Below are 14299 nucleotides of genomic sequence, written 5' to 3'. Positions count from 1 at the left end.
TTCTTCCCTCCTGTTTCTCCTTGTGGTCCTCAGAGGTAGAGGCTGTTAGCATTCCCTTTAAAGCTGAGAAAACTGAGGCACAGAGAAGTCCGCAGAGTTGCCTGCAGTCACACAGCCAGTCAGGGCCAGAGCACAGAGTGTGGCTGCAGAGGCCACACTCGTAACCCTGCACATGGGGGCCTGGCCTATCCTGCCTGACCGTCCTCACTTCTGCCTCGTCCACAAAGCGGGTGTGATAATAGGTTATTAGAGGAGTAAATGTGTTCATTCAGTGCACCTAAAGTACTGCCAACAGATGCTTGCTGTCACTATGACTGTCTCCTAGGCCGGAGTCTCCAGATCTTGTTCTTTTTGTGGGGCTATGTTCCTTCTTGTGGCCTTTCCACATTGAATTAGAATCCTAAGAATTCAGTGCTGGTCCTATGAGCAGGAGAAGCTGGGAGAAAGGAAGAGGTGAGTGTTTAGCATGGTCACCTGCAGGATGGACAGGAAGTCCGTGCTTTCTTGCTCCCACCATGGTGGACTTGGTGGCCTCGCTTTACTACCACCCAAGCCAACCCTCAGAAAACACTCTTGTCCTCCTCTTTGGTGTTGACTAGCTCATCACACCTCTGTGGGTGGTAGCAGGAGGACTGGGCATTCATTTTTAGCCAGATCACAGTTGCTTTAAAGAGTAGTTTCTAAATGGAACGTGAGAAAGCAATTCTCAAGTCAGCAGAAATGCCAAATCCAGCTGTTGATAGGAGCATGTTGCAGACTAGTCTCACTCAATTTGGGGGATTCCACTTTACCAGCTAAGTGACTGATCCAATTTCAATGGACTGCTTGCTTGCATTGGAGGTAAAAGGTAAATGTCATGTGGTGTCAGGGCAGCGAGTAAGCGTGGCAGAGGCACTGGAGATAGTTGGACTGGGGTTCCAGTCCAGACACCATCACTGTGTGGACAGTGTGCCAGGAGCAATGTCAGTTAAGCCCTCTGAGCGTCAGCTATACCTGGGCAAATGGCTGGGATTCATTTTGTTGGCCTTGGAAGATAGGAGATGCTGAACTGAGCATGCTCAGGGTGCAGCCTGGCCCACACTCTGCAGCTTGGCAGGGCCAGCCCAGGCTCCCAGACTTGGGTCTCAGAGCCCTGGAATCAGATGTGTTTCTAAATTCAGAACTTTAGGGACTTAAGCAAGATAATATGCTGCATATGCCAAATATCACACAATCCTATGGTGGAATCTGGGGCAGCATTTTATTATTTTTGCAGAGAAATAAGAATATTTAACTGAGCCCAGGTCAAGTTTCGCTCCCAAATAAATTTTGGCACCAAATTTACAAAAACAGAATAAGCTTTCAGAGCTTTTGGCCTTGAAACTACAGATAAGGGATGTGGACCTACAATTTCTAAGGGAAGGACTTTGAAGTCGAGACACATAGCCCTGGTGTGTTGAATTTCAATGGCCCTAAATCTCCTCACTGCATTCCCCACCCTACTCCCAAGGCTGGGTGATTTCTCTGGTTTTAACCGAAGTGAAGCAAAATGAAATTTGTTTCCATAATTGCATGCCCCTTCTCACTGAAAACTATTGAAGATGCCTTAGGGCTTTGTGAAAATCAGGGTTAGGACTTCAGTTTTAGCATCAAGCCACTGGAGGATGGCACTAACATTTACTCAAAGACAAAACAGTTCTGTTCAGGAGATAGGAGTTGTGCTCTGGAAGACTCAGAGTGGCAAGACGCAGCAGGAGCACCCTAGGTGCACATGGGCTTGCAGAGCTGGATGGGTAGCAACTCAGGGAGGAGGGATGTAGATGGTGGCCAGTTGGAATAAGAACAAAATGCCTGAAATCTGATCTTGAGGCAGGCCGAGGCAACTGAGGGGAAGGGAGCAGCTGCAGAGAAATAGACCATAGAGGCCCATGATATGGTTTGTACAGATTTTGAGAGGGGACTGGAGCCTGCCTTGGCGAAGGCTAGACAAGCCCTTGCCTGGGTCTGTTATGCTTTCTGCCTTTAACTCCAAGCTGCACATCTCTGGTTCTCAGGGAGCGGAGAGCCCCCAAAAGTGGTGGAGGCCGTGGGCTCATGAGGAGAACTGCCATCTGCCTTCCTAGAGGGGCTAGGCCTGGGAAGGGGCTCTGGGCACCTCGATCTGAAATGGGACCTAGAGGAAGCTCTCTTGTCACCCTCACTTGTGAGTCCCTCTTGTCCTTAGAATGAGACAGCTCAGAGCCAGGAACATTGTGGCCTTGACCCTTGGGTCTTGGCAGGAGGTGAAGCAGGGGCTGGGCTTGGGGCCTGGATGACTGAGATCCAAATCCTGGCTCTGCCACTTCCTTGTTTGGCCTGCTCTGTCCCCTTTCTGGGCCTCAGTCTCCCCATCTGTGAAATGGAGATGCTAGTATACCTATTGAATGGGGTTGCTGGGAGTGTTCAATGCAATGAGGTCAGCATGCTCGGCATGGGCCTCGCACACTATCATGCTCTGCTGAAGTTAGCTCTGCTGTTGAAAGTTCTGGAAACTCAGAATACCTCTCTGGCTTCAGGGTTGGGTACTGGCTTGCAGAGGATGGGTGGGGAGTGCCCTCCCAGTGTGGGTGTCAGGGAGGACATTTACCAGGTGGCTGAGGAGCAGCCAAGGGGTGGACACAGACTGGTGACCCCACAAAGGAGCAGAGAAGCTTCCTGAGCACCTGGCCCATGGGGAGGGGACAGTGCTGGCCCTTCTCCTTCCAACAAAGATGGCAGGGATGCTGGGAGCCAGGAAGGGGTGGCACCATCCCCATGTGGGTTCTGAGTAACAAAGGGACCACAGGATGACTTTAGGTGGGCAGTGGAGGAGTCAGGAGTGCCCGTTTCTGCCTGCACCAGCTGGGCCCCAACCCTCCTGCCTGCCAAAGCCCAGGGGCCACCTGAAGCATCCAGATGCAGAGGGCCCGCTACTGATAGGTCGACAGAATGGATGGAAAGGCGAGTAAGGGCCAGCTTTGCACTGCAAATGACAATCTATCCCTTCACCCTGTGACCGCCCACTGAAAACCAAAATTATAAAACCAGGTTAGTTAGACCGAGAGAATTCCCTACTCTTGTCAGAGTGACAGCGGCTCCATTTTCCACTGGAGGCAGGCAGTGAGAAAGATGGCAGCAAGTGAGTCTGCTCCTAGCCTGTATGTCATTCATGACCCTCTAAAAGCACGTGACCACTACCTTGCCAAAATACCTGACCCCCTTGGAATCAGATGCACCAAACATTGTTGAGGAAGGGCCTATGACCTTGAGCTTGAAGTCTTTCTTTTTCATCTGCTTCTGTTAATTCTGCCGTTTTGAGGCTAAGAGGCAGGGCAACACCCCCTGTGTTATGAGAAAAGTTTCTTCACATTTGTCTCTTACTAATTCTGGTGAAAAGCATCACAGATTTTGTTTCAAGGGTTAATCCTGCTGAAATGCAAAAGGGAGGTGTCTGGTGGAAGCTTTGGCCTGCAGTGAGCAAGGAGCGGGGCAAGCAAGTCAGATTTCAAAGAGCCACTGGGTCGGAGCCGGGCCTCAGCTTGCACGCACCTTCTCTACCAGAGATAAGAACATCTGACTAAAAAAGCATCTTTTAAGCATGATTGTATGTACAAGCTTAGTGTTTCCTTTCTTTTTAAAAATTGGACAACAAAGAACTGTTTAGTTTGGGGAAACACTTTTTAGCTGATTTTGAAGGAAATGAAATTATACACAGTGTAATATAGATTTTGATAATGTAGGGACTGACATCTGCATGTTGAACAAATTCTAACTACTCTCTATTGTCAGGAAATGAAAGTCCATTTTGGAAAACAGTCAGAATTTGGTACTAATGTTACCAAAAATTGTATTGTTTTCTCAGTTTCTTTTTTGATTTCTAAGTACCATTAATGGTCCTCCACCTCACAGCACACCTCACAGGTCCTTTTATTTTAAAATTAATTAATTTATTTTAATTAGAGGCTAATTACTTTACAATATTGTAGTGGTTTTTGCTCAGAAAAGGCAATGGCAACCTACTCCAGTACTCTTGCCTGGAAAATCCCATGGATGGAGGAGCCTGGTAGGCTGCAGTCCATGGGGTCGCTAAGAGTCGGACATGACTGAGCGACTTCACTCACTTTTCACTTTCGTGCATTGGAGAAGGAAATGGCAACCCACTCCAGTGTTCTTGCCTAGAGAATCCCAGGGACAGGGGAGCCTGGTGGGCTGCCGTCTATGGGGTCACACAGAGTCAGACACGACTGAAGCGACTTAGCAGCAGCAGTGGTTTTTGCCATACTTTTGACATGAATCAGCCATGGGTATACATGTGTTTTCCATCCTGAAGCCCCCTTCCACCCCACCCCATCCCTCAGGGTTGTCACAGGTCACTGGCTTTGAGTACCCTGTTTCATGCATTGAAATTGGACTGGTGATCTATTTCACATATGGTAATACACATGTTTCAGTGCTAGTCTCTCAAATCATCTCACCCTCGCCTTCTCCCACAGAGTCCAAAAGTCTGTTCTTTATATCTGTGTCTCTTTTTCTGTTTCACATATAGGGTCATCATTACCATCTTTCTAAATTCCATGTATATGCATTAATATACTGTATTGGTGTTTTTCTTTTTGACTTACTTCACTCTGAATAATAGGCTCCAGTTTCATCCACCTCATTAGAACTGATTCATATGTGTTCTTTTTAATAGCTGAATAATATTCCATTATGTATAGCACAGCTTTCTTATCCATTCATCTGCTGATGGACATCTAGGTTGCTTCCATGTCCTGGCTATTATAAACAGTGCTGTGACGAACATTGGGGTACACGTGTTTCCTTCAATTCTGGTTTCCTTGGTGTGTATGCCCAGCAGTGGGATTTCTGGGTCGTGTGTCAGTTCTATTTTCAGTTTTTGAGGAATCTCCACACTGTTCTCCATAGTTGCTGTACTAGTTTGCATTCCCACCAATAGTGTAAGAGGGTTCCCTTTCCTCCACACCCTCTCCAGCATTTATTTTTTATAGACTTTTTGATAGTAGCCATTCTGACTGGCATGAGATGGTACCTCATTGTGGTTTTGATTTGCATTTCTCTGATAATGAGTGATGTTGAGCATCTTTTCATGTGTTTGTTAGCCATCTGTATGTCTTCTTTGGAGAACTGTCTGTTTAGTTCTTTGGCCCATTTTTTGATTGGGTCATTTATTTTTCTGGAATTGAGCTGCATGAGCTGCTTGTATATTTTTGAGATTAATTATTTATCATTTGCTTCATTTGCTATCATTTTCTTCCATTCTGAAGGCTGTCTTTTCACCTTGCTTATAGTTCCTTTTGTTATGCAAAAGCTTTTAAGTTTAATTAGTTCCCATTTGTTTATTTTTGCTTTTATTTCCATTACTCTGGGAGGTGGATCATAGAGGATCCTGCTATGATTTATGTCAAAGAGTGTTTTGCCTATGTTTTCCTCTAGGGGTTTTATAGTTTCTGGTCTTATATTTAGATCTTTAATCCATTTTGAGTTTATTTTTGTGTATGGTGTTAGAAAGTGTTCTAGTTTCATTCTTTTACAAGTGGTTGACCAGTTTTCCCAGCACCACATTAAAGAGATTGTCTTTTCTGCATTGTATATGCTTGCCTCCTTTGTCAAAGATAAGGTGTTCATAGGTGCGTGGATTTATCTCTGGGCTTTCTATTTTGTTACATTGATCTATACTTCTGTCTTTGTGCCAGTACCATATTGCCTGGATGACTGAAGCTTTGTAGTATAGTCTGAAGTCAGGCAGGTTGATTCCTCCAGTTCCATTCTTCTTTCTCAAGATTGCTTTGGCTATTCGAGGTTTTTTTGTATTTCCATACACGTTGTGGAATTATTTGTTCTAGTTCTGTGGAGAAGGAAATGGCAACCCAATCCAGTATTCTTGCCTAGAGAATCCCAGGGATGGGGGAGCCTGGTGGGCTGCCGTCTATGGGGTCACACAGAGTCGGACACGACTGAAATGATTTAGCAGCAGCAGCAGCAGCTTGATAGGGATTGCATTGAATCTATAGATTGCTTTGGGTAGTATACTCATTTTCACTATATTGATTCTTCTGACCCATGAACATGGTATATTTCTCCGTCTATTTGTGTCATCTTTGATTTCTTTCATCAGTGTTTTATAGTTTTCTATATATATAGGTCTTTTGTTTCTTTAGGTAGATTTATTCCTAAGTATTTTATTCTTTTCATTGCAATGGTGAATGGAATTGTTTCCTTAATTTCTCTTTCTGTTTTCTCAGTGTTAGTGTATAGGAATGCAAGGGATTTCTGTGTGTTAATTTTATATTCTGCAACTTTATTATATTCATTGGATTAGCTCTAGTAATTTTCTGGTGGTGTCTTTAGGGTTTTCTGTGTAGAGGATCATGTCATCTGCAAACAGTGAGAGTTTTACTTTCTGTTTTCCAATCTGGATTCCTTTTATTTCTTTTTCTTCTCTGATTGCTATGGCTAAAACTTCCAAAACTATGTTGAATAGTAGTGGTGAGAGTGGGCACCCTTGTCTTGTTCCTGACTTTAGGGAAATGCTTTCAATTTTTCTCCATTGAGGATAATGTGTGCTGTGGGTTTGTCATATATAGCTTTTATTATGTTGAGGTATGGTCCTTCTATACCTGCTTTCTGGAGGGTTTTTATCATAAATGGATGTTGCATTTTGTCAAACACTTCCTCTGCATCTATTGAGATAATCATATGGCTTTTATCTTTCAATTTGTTAATGTGATGTATCACACTGATTGACTTGTGAATATGGAAGAATCCGTGCATCCCTGGGATAAAGTCCACTTGGTCATGATGTATGATCTTTTTAATATGTTATTGGATTCTGTTTGCTAGAATATTGTTGACGATTTTTGCATCTATGTTCATCAGTGATACTGGCCTATAGTTTTCTTTTTTGTGGCATCTTTGTCTGGTTTTGGTGTTAGGGTAATGGTGGCCTCATAGAATGAATTTGGCAGTTTACCTGCCTCTGCAATTTTCTGAAACAGTTTGAGTAGGATAGGTATTAGCTCTTCTCTAAATTTTTGGTAGAATTCACCTGTGAAGCTGTCTGGTCCTGGGCTTTTGTTTGCTGGAAGATTTCTGATTACAGTTTCGATTTCCATGCTTGTGATGGGTCTGTTAAGATTTTTTATTTCTTTCTGGTTCAGTTTTGGAAAGTTGTACTTTTCTAAGAATTTGTCCATTTCTTCCAAGTTGTCCATTTTATTGTCATATAGTTGCTGATAGTAGTCTTTTATGATCCTTTGTATTTCTGTGTTGTCTGTTGTGATTTCTCCATTTTTATTTCCAATTTTGTTGATTTGATTCTTCTCCCTTTTTTTCTTGATGAGCCTGGCTACTGGTTTGTCTATTTTATTTATCTTCCCAGAGTACCAGCTTTTAGTTTTGTTGATTTTTGCTATAGTCTCCTTTGTTTCTTTTTCATTTATTTCTGCCCTAATTTTTAAGAGTTCTTTCCTTCTACTAACCCTGGGGTTCTTCATTTCTTCTTTTTCTAGTTGCTTTACGTATAAAGTTAGGTTATTTATTTGATTTTTCTCTTGTTTCTTGAGGTAAGCTTGTATTGCTATGAACCTTCTCCTAAGCACTGCTTTTAATGAATCCCATAGGTTTAGGTTGTTGTGTTTTCATTTTCATTTGTTTCTATGCATATTTTGATTTCTTTTTTTATTTCTTCTGTGATTTGTTGGTTATTCAGAAGCATGTTGTTTAGCCTCCATATGTTTGTATTTTTAATAGTTTTTCCCCTGTAGTTGACATCTAATCTTACCGCATTGTGATCAGAAAAGATGCTTGGAATGATTTCAATTTTGGGGGGTTTACCAAGGCTAGATTATATGGCTCAGGATGTGATCTATCCTGGAGAAGGTTCCATGTGCACTTGAGAAAAAGGTGAAATTCATTGTTTTGGAGCAAAATGCCCTATAGATATCAATTAGGTATAACTAACTGGTCCATTGTATCATTTGTATCATTTAAAGTTTGTGTTTCCTTGCTAATTTTCTGTTAGTTGATGTATCCATAGGTGTGAGTGGGGTATTAAAGTCTCCCACTATTATTGTGTTACTGGTAATTTCCCCTTTCATACTTGTTAGCATTTGTCTTACATATTGCGGTGCTCCTATGTTGGGTGCATATATATTATAACTGTTAACATCTTCTTGGATTGATCCTTTGATCATTATGTAGTGTCTTTCTTTGTCTTTTTTCATGGCCTTTATTTCAGTCTATTTTAGGTGATATGAGTATTGCTACTCCTGCTTTCTTTTGGTCTCTATTTGCATGAAATATCTTTTGAGTCTGTATGTGTCCCTTGGTTTGAGGTGGGTCTCTTGTAGACAGCATATATGCTGCTGCTGCTGCTAAGTCGCTTCAGTTGTGTTTGACTCTGTGCGACCCCATAGATGGCAGCCCACCAGGCTCCCCCATCCCTGGGATTCTCCAGGCAAGAACACTGGAGTGGGTTGCCATTTCCTTCTCCAATGCATGAAAGTGAAAAGTGAAAGTGAAGTCGCTCAGTCATGTCCGACTCTTCGTGACCCCATGGACTGCAGCCTACCAGACTCCTCCGTCCATGGGATTTTCCAGGCAAGAGTACTGGAGTGGGGTGCCACTGCCTTCTCCGAGACAGCATATATAGGGGTCTTGTTTTTGTATCCATTCAGCCAGTCTTTGTCTTTGGTTGGGGCATTCAACCCATTTACATTTAAGGTAATTATTGATAAGTATGATCCCATTGCCAAAAGCAGAAGTTTAAAATGTGCTGCCTATCAAATGCTAACCTTTTAAACATCAAGCTTCTTTTCTGTGGGAACCTCGAGAATGAGTGAGATGTCACGTTGCAATGAGGCATCATTACATTTTGCCCCTGGAGTAATCATTACTCAGTGAGGTCAACACCAGAATTTACAGGAATGCAAAAAGCAACCCCCCGCCCCGCTGCCCCAGTTCTGATGCCTCTTTTATGGTGATCACTAGCCTTAATTTTTAATTGCTAAACAATTGACTCATGAAAGCTAGAAAGGCAACAATTTTCATAAACCTCCTGTGATGTTGCTGTTTGGCTTTTTGTTTGTTCGTTTTCTTTTAACATACCTGAAAAGCAGTGAACCCGACTAAAGTCAGAATGCCCCAAATGAGGTGTTTTAAAAGTGAAGTATATAATTTTTAATACTAAATTTCATTGAAATACCTGTGTATTTGTCACTGTAGAACAAGGAAAGGAATCTGATTTCAATTTTCAAAGAGTCATAAAGAGGACAGAAAGAAATCATTGGGTTGTCTTCCTTTAAACTGTAACTCCTTATGAATATCTATTAATACAAACCCAAAATATAGACCACCTCACAGAGACGCCATCCACTTCCACACCTAAAACAGATTTGAAAGTGAAGCGCTCAGCTGCAGTTATGATCGCAAATGAAAAGTTTGCAAAATAGAAAAACTGTCTAGGGCAGATGGCGAGTCACAGTGGATTTGCCCCATTCAGCTGTGGCCCTAATGCCTATAGCCAGCATTGTCACTGAGGGCAGGATGGTGCCAGAGGAGCATTGTGGGTCAGAGGTGTGACCTAATGGGTGAGCAAAGGATGCGCCTAAGGGGCTCTGCTGCATCACTGTCCCTCCTTCCTGTGCCCTCCCCAGCTTCCCTCTCTCAAATCCATTAATGGCCCCATAGCCATTAATAGCTGTTTCCATCGCCTCAGCTTTATGGAAACCTCTCCTGAGTCTGTTTGTACTTTGAGCCTCTTCTGTCCTTTGGGAGTTGTCAAATCCCACAACCTGGGCCCACGGGGCAAAGTGACATTGTGTGTATGCTCCAGCCTGGCAGCTTAGAGTATGAAGGGGGCACCAGATGGAGGAACACTGCCTGCAGAGAACCCAGCCTGCCCCTGCCCCACCCCGGCCCCAGAGAAAGAGTTTCTGCTGCTTCCAAAAGAGTCAGTCAGAAAAGTTTAGGTTTTAATTTGATCTTGTGAATTATGCCCACAATGACAAGCACTGCTTTATTGTTGGATGCGGGCTTACCTTGTTAGCCCCTCCCTTCCAAAGCAGTGAGGTTGTTGAAAGCTAAAAGCAATGTAAAGGTCCAAAGAGATCACATCTCCACCCCAGGCCCACATGCATGGCAGTCCTGAGCACCCATGCAGTGCCCTGAGCAGTCTTACTTGGCTCCTGACTCCCAATGGAATAACAGCTTCTAAGACAGAGGGTGGCATTTCTCCATTTCTTCCATCCTTTGGTCCTTCTCCCAGTGTTAACTGAGTTTCGTGTTAGATTAGAAATTGAACCATGGCTCACACACAGCTAATAGACCTTGACTCAGTGATGGAATGCTAGATGCACAGGAAAAAGGGAAGTGGGCAGTCCAAGAGATGCTCACAAAGGCCTGAGAGATGCATAACCCTACATCAGAAATTACTCCAACTCTTGCTTTGCTTTGGGGAGCTTTGGAGTTGAACTAAGCATGCAGGTTCTGTCTGACCTTTGCTTCCTGTTGCATGCTACCATATTTGGCCAGTTTTGAGCAGAGGAATTGAGCAGAGTTGTGGGGACCCAGAGTTCTCTACAGGTCCATATCTGGGTAGCATTTGAAGACTATTTGCCAAGCCAGCCAATTCAGAAGGCCAGTAGGTGAATGGAAAATACTCCTTATTTGCCATTTTGAGTAATGATCATTTATTTCCATGTGACAAGGCTTTGAAAGGTGTGGGAGGCCCCAAACCCTCCTTGAGTGGGAATAAGTAGGGACAACTCCATGACATTTCCCTCTACCAGGCAACACTTTCAAAGCTGAGTGCTCAAAAATGCTAACAGACAAAGCTCTCAAATACCACTTTCTAGTTTCATGTTGTCAAAAAACAAAATCTGACACCCATTAGGGTGGCTATTATATCCTTTGTGGAAATTATCTTAGTGGACTTTCGTTTTGATTTCTTTTTGTCATTTGACAGCTATATTGTTAGCTTCCTTTATTTTCTTGCTTCACTTTTTATTTGGACGTGTCTTTCTTAGTAGAATAATTACATCACAGAGATTCCTTCCTGTCACCCTCCAGAAAGATCTCCTGATCCCCACTCTTGCTGTATTTAGCTGTTAGAGTTTGTGATTGGTACAGATCAGAGGAGCAGAATGAGGTGGAAAAGGGCAGCCTCTGGCAATGGCCTTGACCCTGTTGATTCCCTCAGAACTCATAGAGATCCAGCATCTTACAGATCTGCTCTGCCTGGCTCTTTCCTCTGCCACCAATGGTCAGTATCACTCTTCCGAGCTCTGTAGTTACCCCACCAATCGTATTGGACCAGGGATTGAGAAAGAGAATGAAGCCTCCTCCTAGAGCCATCAGCATCCAAGTCAACAACACCTCTTACAGGCTTTTAATTTTTTGTGTATGGCTATTACCTCTGAAATCAAAGTTCGACTTTCTGGTATGTTCTTGGACTTTTAAAGGGATTTAAAAATTTAGGAGTTCAGTGCCAATAATTGCTTTTAGGAGGTAGCACTGGTTATTTACTATAGATGAATTCCAGTTTGGATTGTCAAATATTTTCATCACAGAAACCCACAATGTACAATACATATTTGAGTTTGCATCAGAATTGATTTTGATCCAGGAATTCTTGATGCTGTTTAAGATAGATTATTGCTACTAAAATGTGGATCACATGCAACTAATGCAAAATAAAGTATTTAAAAGCTTGAGTACCACACTTGAGATGTGAGTGAAGCAATTTTGGGATCCGCATTCAGTGTGTTTGCTGGATCATGTTGTACAGACAACTGAGGGATGCTGGAATTTTCTTTAGATGAATTGGTCTGTGGATAAAGAAAGATGACACAAGGCTGAGTCGGGCTCCATAGGCCCCAGGCTTTGTTGCTAGAGATGAGCTATCCCCCAGGGCATAATGCAGACCTCATGAAGGGCAGAGGGGCCAAGCTAGCACTTAGGATATACTGAGTTGCAAGTCACAGGAAAAGATAAAGGGAACTGACTGAGTCCTATAGGTGCAAGTCCAGCACTTGGGCAGACTTCAGTAGTGTCCCCAGAGATGCTGTTTTCTGCCTGCTGCCTCTCTGGCCTTCTGGAGCACTGGTTTCGTCCTGAGGCCAGCTCCCCCTTGTGGGCACATGGGTAGCCCTCAGTAAGTCCAGGAGCTACAAGCTCCCTCCTGCCCTCTTCCAGGGGAGCATAAGAGAGAGTTGCTTCTAGAGGCTTTGTCAGAAGAGCACAGAAGCATCTTATCCAGAAAGCCCTTGGTACAGTCAGGTACAGTGGCCTGTGTTGGCACCATATCCACTATCTTGCTTCGTGTAAGTGGCTCTCAATGGCTCTCCAACCCTGGGTGGAGCCATATTCCCAAAGCACTTGCTCATTGTAGGGCAAGTGAGGCTGCCTGAAGGGAAACTGCAGAGAATAGGAGGACTAGGTGCTAGCCAAGTCACTGTATTTATACCCTCCGTCCTTCCCTTGTATGTGCCTCCTGAAATGCTCCGTCTTCCTGAAAACCTATGTTCTTCCTCCCCAAAGGGATTCAGAGGGATTCAGTTTGGTCAGAGTGTAGCTTCTCGTGTTCCCAGGAACCCTGGCCATAACACTCACTTTAGCAAAGAAAGAGCAGAGGTATAGGAAAGGGGGAAAAAAATAGTTCCCATGTGAAAAGGGGGAGTTGGAAAGCAGCACATGGGAGTCACTAGCCCAGCATCCACATCACATCACACTGGATAGAGTTAGCAAGGCTGGACCTTGGCTCAAGGGATCCTTGTTTCTTTGGCCCTCAGTCTCCTCTTCTGTATGCTGAAAGGGTTGGATTGAAGCAGTAGTTCTTTCTTGAGTGTCCTCAAAGGTTTGTGATAGTACAAAGTCCTGGGCTCTGATTTGTTAGGTCTGAGTGGGACCCAGAGGTATACATTTCTATCAGGTTGCCAGAGGCTGCTGCTGCTGCTGCTGTTGCTGGCTCAAGCACCCCCACTTTGAGAACCTCTGGTGTAGGTGAGTCCCACGGGCCCTTCTCATTCTGACATGAAACAAACACACTGATAGAGAGGCCTCAGCATCCCTGGCAACTGCAGCCAAAGCTTTCACACTCCTCCTACCTGCACTCTGGGAAACCTGGTACCTTGGAACTAGGTATCTCCTTCCCAGGCACCCTGGGCCTTCTCTCTCCAGACAGCAGCCCACTTCCCCATTTTCCCATGCCCAGAGTTTGGAGATAAGCATTTGGGGGAAGGCAGTGGAAGCCCCTGCAGCTCACAGCATGCCCCACCCAGCAGGGCCTAAAGAGCCAGTCTGAGTGAAGCCCCACATTTTCCCTCTGCTGTGGTGTGTAAATCTAGTGAGGCCTTGGGATGCCTGGCCCGAGGAATACCTTAGTCTCTTGACTCCTAGCTCAGACTCTGTGCTCATGAACTCTGTATTGTGAAGCAAGCAGGTGGCTCCAAATCAGGGAATGAAATGCAAACTTCGTATATTCTTTATCCCCAATGTTCTAATTCTCTATTATTGAATATAAATTTATAATGAAAGTAAACCAAACCCATAATTTCTTTATTTAGAGAAGGCAGATTATTTATTACAGATGAAGTATACAAACTTGACTAGAAATACACCCTGCAGATGTTGACTTTGAAGACTGTGCTTATATTTGATGTCACCAATGAATTCATTCTCCTTCTATGAGCACACATCAAAAAGGATATCTGGGGACTTCCCTGGTGGTCCAGTGGTTAAGAATCCACCTTGGGATACAGGAGATGCAGATTCCATCCCTGGTCAGGGAACTAGGATCCCACATGCCTTGGGGCAACTAAGCCCTCGAGTCATAACTGGAGAGCCCACACAGCAATGAAGACCCAGAGAAGCCCCTTAAATAGGATATCTGTCTGTCCAGGCATAGTAGTAGATTATGCTTGTGCTTACCTTTTTGATTCCCAGAGGTAGCTGTAAGGAGACAAAATAAGTCAGAAGAAAACAGAAGGTGAGGCCTTCAGTTAAAGGAAAGCAGAGAAGGATGCCTCCTCCCAGGCCAGTAGGAAAGGAAGAAAACCTGATAGGTTGCTGTGTGATAGGGACAGCAGGAAGGCTGACTTGTCATTGGAATACCTACTTGTGTATCCATATGGTCAAAATTTTGGGGGAAAGAAGGCAGAGACCAAATCATGAACCCTGGAATGGTTGGCATTCCTGGCAAGAGTTCACCAGGCTACCCCTGAAGTATGATGAACTGGGTCCTTATGGTATTGACCCTGTCCTCTTCAACAGCAACTGGAACATC

General features: G+C 44.0%; 1 protein-coding gene across 11 annotated transcripts in view; it reads left to right on the top strand.

Annotated features, from left to right (window-relative positions):
- Positions 1 to 14299, top strand: part of MAMLD1 (mastermind like domain containing 1) — a 117981-nt gene that overhangs the window by 82415 nt on the left and 21267 nt on the right. The window lies entirely within an intron of this gene.

Source organism: Ovis aries, chromosome X (assembly GCF_016772045.2).
Source record: "Ovis aries strain OAR_USU_Benz2616 breed Rambouillet chromosome X, ARS-UI_Ramb_v3.0, whole genome shotgun sequence".
Lineage (NCBI taxonomy): Eukaryota > Metazoa > Chordata > Mammalia > Artiodactyla > Bovidae > Ovis > Ovis aries.
This window is presented reverse-complemented; position numbering and strand designations above follow the sequence as displayed.